This window comes from Micropterus dolomieu, linkage group LG19, assembly GCF_021292245.1.
Source record: "Micropterus dolomieu isolate WLL.071019.BEF.003 ecotype Adirondacks linkage group LG19, ASM2129224v1, whole genome shotgun sequence".
Lineage (NCBI taxonomy): Eukaryota > Metazoa > Chordata > Actinopteri > Centrarchiformes > Centrarchidae > Micropterus > Micropterus dolomieu.
The window spans coordinates 5,613,143-5,619,652 of record NC_060168.1 but is presented as its reverse complement, the minus strand read 5'-3'; positions in this window follow the sequence as shown (position 1 = coordinate 5,619,652).

The following is a 6,510-nucleotide window of genomic DNA, read 5'->3' as shown; positions in this document are numbered from 1 at the left end:
TTTTCTTTAAAATAACAGAAATGTTATGGTAGTCACAGCTACAGGTTTTTCATGTTATTTTACATTAGACATGTAAATTCACAGTTTATTTTTGCTATTTTCCTGTATTTCAAAAATACAGGAAAATCTGTGAAATAAAAAGAAATAAAACTGTAAAATTACAGATATTTTTTGTGAAGGTTAAAAGGCCTAATCAAAGTCCACAATTAAACTTAATAACATGAAAACTATTTCTTGTAGTTACATTTTGTTCTATTTATGTGATATAAGTGATACACTTTGTTGTATTGAGCAAGTACATACCTGATCCAGAACATTCAGGATATTCCAGGTCTTCTCTCTGACAACTCCTCCTTTGTTTCTGATGATCTCTATCAGCTTGCAGCGGTGCTTGTCCATGGAAGCCAGGAATCGTGGTTGAAGTGGAACAGTTGTTATTCCATAAACTCAGCATTGATCATTAAAAAAGAAAGGTAACACTTTATCTAGATAGTCAATCTGTAGATGCTCTACAGAGTATCAAGAGAGTATCAGTATAATTTCTCTGCTGAATGTCTGCAGACTTTCAACAGTTGATCTGTAGGTGATTTAAACTATCAACAAATTATCATAAATTCACAACTGAACGTTTGTAGGGTTGTTAGGGTGCCTCCCTGTCTGTCTTTGTACTCTAGGCAGTTCCGCATTAAATGGAAATACGTTTACCTGTTATTATACATCACTGTATATGAGTAGTGTAATGCTTGAACATTGGTAACGTTACAGAATGCAACAAGTGGCGACGAGTATGGCTCACCCGGCATTTTCAACTCTGCTTGGGTGGTGAAGAATCCCCGCTATCTGGTGGTGGCTACCATTAGCATAGTCAATGACGGTGCCGTGCTGGTGGACTGACACCCGGAGTGATGGCGGGGATGTCTGTCATTTTGAGGCCTTCGAAGAGTCGACGGAGCAGTGGGCGACGGTCTGATCAAAACATATCTAGCTTCTCTCTTAACCATCTGAAATGTGCCTGTGCAGAAGAATTTGGGATAGCATTTACTCATGAGACCTGGCAGTCTGCAACGGAGGATACGCAGCTCCTCCATTTGAGTGAGACGTGGAGTACTTCAGTGTCTATGCAGGAGCAGGCTTGCCAGGTTGTCCCCTAATGTTGCTTCCACCTGCCAGAGGTGTCATGGTGCCCCGGCCACCCTATTTTATGTTTTCTGTCAGTCAGTTGCCCCTCTATATTTGAAACTTTTTCACAGATAAACAGCCAAAACATACCCCAAACCCCACAACTGCTGTGTGTCCGAGTAGTCCTGAGGTGGTGTCCCCTTCAGATAACCAATCTCTTCATGTGGAAGGACAGGACTCCATCACAAGCCCGTTGGGTCAAGGATGTAACTGCACACTTAAAAGAAAGCTGGAAGAGCTGAGGTATAATAGACAAGGCTTTACTAAGAAATACCACAAGGCTTAGCAGCCTTTGGTGGATTGTTCTTGTCCCCTGTGCCAGTCTGTGTTGTTGTTGCTGTTGTTACTGCTGTTATTGATTTTATTACTAGCATTGATTTTTATTTCTTACTTGCAATGATTGTCTGATCCCTTTATAGCTCTGCATACTTACGTGCCTTGGTCCATCTGTACAGTTTACATGCACGTGATAGAAATATGAAGGTATTTTCAAGTAATAGTTCCTGCAAGTAACTTTCCCTACAACCATAAAATTGCTGTCTTCACGTTTCAGATTGTGCACAAACAAGATATGTGTTTCTGTGAGCTACAATACCTAGAGATAGAGAGAACATATAGAGAGAACAATACCTGTTCTATTTGTTTTCAGCTGTGCCAAGACGTGAATGATGGATGTTTATTCATCTCCATTGTTCACTATCTGGTGGTACGTGTTTTACCTCCATTGCCATCTGCTAGGACATCATGTCTGTGTGTGTGGTCTTACAGCAGCTAAAGTTTGCTTAACTTTCAAATTTGTTCCTGTCAGATACTCATTAAAGTTTGAAGACCACAGAACAAAGGATGGACATGTGCTGCCAGCCCAGTGCTTCACATGAACAAACAGTTCCACCTGCTGGACAAAGACTTTCACTACAGGGATTCCATGTCCCTACTGTGACATTCACCTCAGATGCAAATTCAACATGTGTGTGTGTATGTATGCATGTATGTATGTGTATAATATATATATATATAAATATAAATATATTGTTTTATTTTATTACCATATTTAAATATAGGCCTACACTTAATTATGTGTGTAGCACGAAGGAAGTACAAATTTCGTATCGTTATGCAACCTTGTGCTGTATAATGACAAATAAACAACCTTGTACCTTGTTTATTCGGAGCTGGAATGAGGTCACTTACTTTATATTCAAACAGGAATATTAAACATATTGTGACAGGGCCAGAAAAAAAAAATTAAAAAAACATTGTTATGCATCTGGTGTGTTTTTTTATTTGCAATGTTTTTTTGGTGTGCTTTTTATAGCATGCAGAGGGTGTTTTAGCATGTTGTGTTTTAACCATTGGTTTGTTTTTAACTTATTTTGCCTACTGGCTGGACTGCCCTTAAACACCACACACCTCCACTGACGTCACAATTAACGAGCAACAGGTGCGGACGCCAGTGTTCTGTCGATTTATGCTACCTATCGTGATGTGCTACTTAGGGGTTCTGCGCATGTGTATGACCCACAAGCGTGGTTTGTTTCCACGCCCATAAATCTGTGCAACCTTGCTATTGAGAATGCCGTCGAGAAAGTGGCAGTAACATCAAAAAAAAAAAACAAAAAATTCAGAATACGCTACCCCTGATATCTTAAATAAAGATGTCATAATATAGTACTTCAACATGCTCCCCATCTCCTTATAGTACATGGAGTGAGTAGTGGTACAACATAAAATGACGACCCCTAATTTGCTGAAGTTGTTGGCTGGACACTTTTTAAAGATAATTTTAGTTAAACCTTTTAATTGTACTTTGATCAGAACGGCCAGGGTTTGACAATATTGGGTTATGACATGAGTTGCTGTTTATCCTCTTAAACAATATTAAGTACATGTCCAACATGCTTTATATCAGTGTGGTGGTGTCAAAAATACTGGTTTGGAATTAAAGTACTTCTGACGCTGAGTCAAAGACGTCTATGTATTGTGTCGCAGAGATATCTACTGAAGTTAGCATGCCAACCAGCTAGCCCTAGCCAGTACTGTGTTATAATAACACTTTGTACCTTGAAAGGTGATTGTAATTCTGGCCAAAGTCACCTGCCATTAATTTCTCTTCAAATAACTGCTAGACTGGCAGAACCACTCTTTTTCACTTTTTATTAACTTGACACTGGTAAGAACAGTGCAGAGCTTTGTCTTCACTGATGATATAATGGTTAAATAGCACTAGGTGCATTCGATATGACTTTCACCTACTTGATATACAAACGTGAGCTGAAGGCAACTGCAGGGGTAGTGTATTAAAAAAAATGCGGCATCAAGTTAGACACTACCTGTGTGAGTTTACTGTGAGCTCAGACCAATGACTGATGTGGGAGTGTGTAAATCATCCAAAAACGACAAACTTCAAAATGTCCGACTTCCTTTTGGGTTCAGGGCATCGCTCCATGAGGCTTTTTGGTAAGTCTGGACATGATACGTGTGCCACAGAAATTTCATACGTACGTACCTACATAAATACGTAGGTGAAATGTTCTGCGTTCATTAAAGGTAATTTCCTCAAACAGGTGGCACTATGACTATGGGTGAATATTGGCATGTACATGTGTTCAGGGCGGGACTCTTATTAAACGTGTCAAATTTGGAACAGATCTGAGCATGTACAGTTAAGTTACAACAACTTCCTGTGTCACGGCGAAGGGTGGAACTTCACCGCCACGCCACTGCCATGCCGTTAACTGAAAACTCACAAGTTTTACAACATGGCCTCAATGTCTTAAGGGTTTTCTGGGACAGTTTTGAAGTTGATATGTCCAATCTGCTCTGTGTCACACTCTTGCCTGTCAGCCATGCCATGTTTTGCACTCTTGAGTTTTGGTCAGTTGATTATCTGTTATTTTGGTCTGTTGGGTATTGGGGTTCTGTCTTGTCTAGTGTCCAGTAACCTAGTATATGTCTGTGTTTAGTGTTGTCCTGTTTCCCAGTTGGTTCCGCCTCTGTTCCCTACTTTATTCTGTTAGTCAGTTGTTCCATGCTTCCTGTTATGAGGTTCGGTTCCTGGTCCTGTGTTCTCCGTTTAGCCTCTGTGTATTTCCTGGTTCATGTACTGGTTCGGTTTAGTTCACTTTGGTCAGTTCTCCCACTTTACAGTTGCCAGTTGGCAAGCACAATTGCCTTGTCCAGCCAAAAGGAGATATAATGAATGCTGACTGCCCAGTAATGGTAATAACGCATGAAATACAGTAAGCCCAGTCCTCCACCCTCTTTGTGCTTGGAAAGATGAACTTTTCTAATCCTATGTGATTTATAGTTCCAGATGAATGGAAGAATTATAGAATCTCTCAATCCATGTTTTAGAGAGGAATATAGGAAAGTTCTGAAAGTATAACAATTGTGGAAGATAGATCAGCTTGATTGGATTCACTCTACCTATTAGAGAAATTGGGTTCCTAGCGCATCTATTTCAAGTAGCAGGCTATTTAAAAACAATAAAATATTATTTTTGTGGTTCATAAATTATCTTAAAATCCCGTGAGGTTCGGACAACTTGGCACAACACCAGTGAAGCCGGGGCTCGGTCTCAGCAAGTGTTCCTCCTCTGCCCACGCGCGCACGCGCACACACACACTACGCCTACACATGCGCACTGACGACCCAGGGTTAGGGTTACAATTTAGGATTTATTTACGCACTTTAAAACAATTGACAGTTTTATTCTTTTAACATATTTATTTACAGCATGAAACGTTGAAATGTATATTGTAATAGGCTGTATATTAACTTATTGAGAGAAAACTGGTAGTTCTATGTAAAATCAGACGTTGAGCACCCCCATATCGCCAAAATGGCATGACCGTTGTTTCACTCCGCCCATCGAAGCATCGACTCTTCGGGGTCAGCCCTTCTACATATCCAATTTAGCCCTGAGCTTGTACAACATAACCGTGAAATTAGCTTCAAATAAAGAGTTTCTTTCTTGTGATCTCTACCCCAAGTATACAAAATTTTCTACGGCCAGTTTGAATGGATAATGTTCATGCAACCCTGGGTCACCAAATGGCACTGACATCAACTCGCTTTTGTCCCAGTTTATCCCTGAAAAGGACCTGAATAAGTCAATCATCTCCAATAAGACAGGTCTGTGGCCTCGTTAAAATATCGTCCGTGTATAGAGATATCTTATCCCGTTTGAACGTGGGCTCTTGCCATTTTTAAGCAAATTAATTGTTGTTCTTATCTCTTAACATGTAATTTCTTTATCTGAGGAGTCCCTATTCCTCTGTTCGGAAAGTTATACTTATATAGAAACTGGTTCATAACCTTGGGGTTCAATTCAATTTTATTTATATAGCGCCAAATCACAACAACAGTTATCTCACAGCGCTTTTCATAAAAGAGCAGGTCTAGACCGTACTCTGTGATGATATTTAAAGAAAGCCCAACAGTTCCCACCAAGAGCAGCACTAGGCGACAGAGGCAAGGAAAAACTTCCTTTTAAGAGGCAGAAACCTCGAGCAGAACCATGGCTCAGGGTGGGCGGCCATCTGCCTTGACCGGTTGGGGGGAGAGAAGGGGAGAGAGAGAGAGAGAAATAGAAAGAAAGAGAGAGAGAGGGCAGGAGAGGAACAGAGAGAAAAAGAGAGGGATGGAAGGAGAGAGGGAGGGAGGCAGCCTACACAATATACACACAGAGGTACAGACAGCGAAGGTAATGTTGATATAGACTAAATGAAAAATGGTACAGATATTTAGTATATATAGTGATATATAGTGTTAATGGTAACAATCGTAATGTTAATGATTATAATAACAATAAGACTAGCAACAATAGTCGTTGCAGCAGAGGGTGTCGAGTAGGAACACGGGGGCAGCAGGTGACCCGCAGCCACAGATCCAGAAAACCTGCAGGAAGTGATAGGAGAGAGGAGAGAGACGAGAAAGCACAAGACTACCAGAAAGGGGAGAAGTTGTGTTAGTAACATGCAATAATGGGATAAGGTTGCATACAGAGGGAGAGAAAGTAGAGGAGAGAGGAGCTCAGTGCATCATGGGAAATCCCCCGGCAGTCTAGGCCTATAGCAGCATAACTAAGGGATGGTTCAGGACTACCTGAGCCAGCCCTAACTATAAGCTTTATCAAAGAGGAAAGTCTTAAGCCTACTCTTAAATGTGGAGATGGTGTCTGCCTCCTGAACCCAAACTGGAACCTGGTTCCACAGGAGAGGAGCTTGATAGCTGAACGCTCTGGCTCCTAGTCTACTTTTGGAGACTCTAGGAACCACAAGTAACCCTGCATTCTGGGAGCGCAGTGCTCTGGTGGGGTAGTAAGGTACT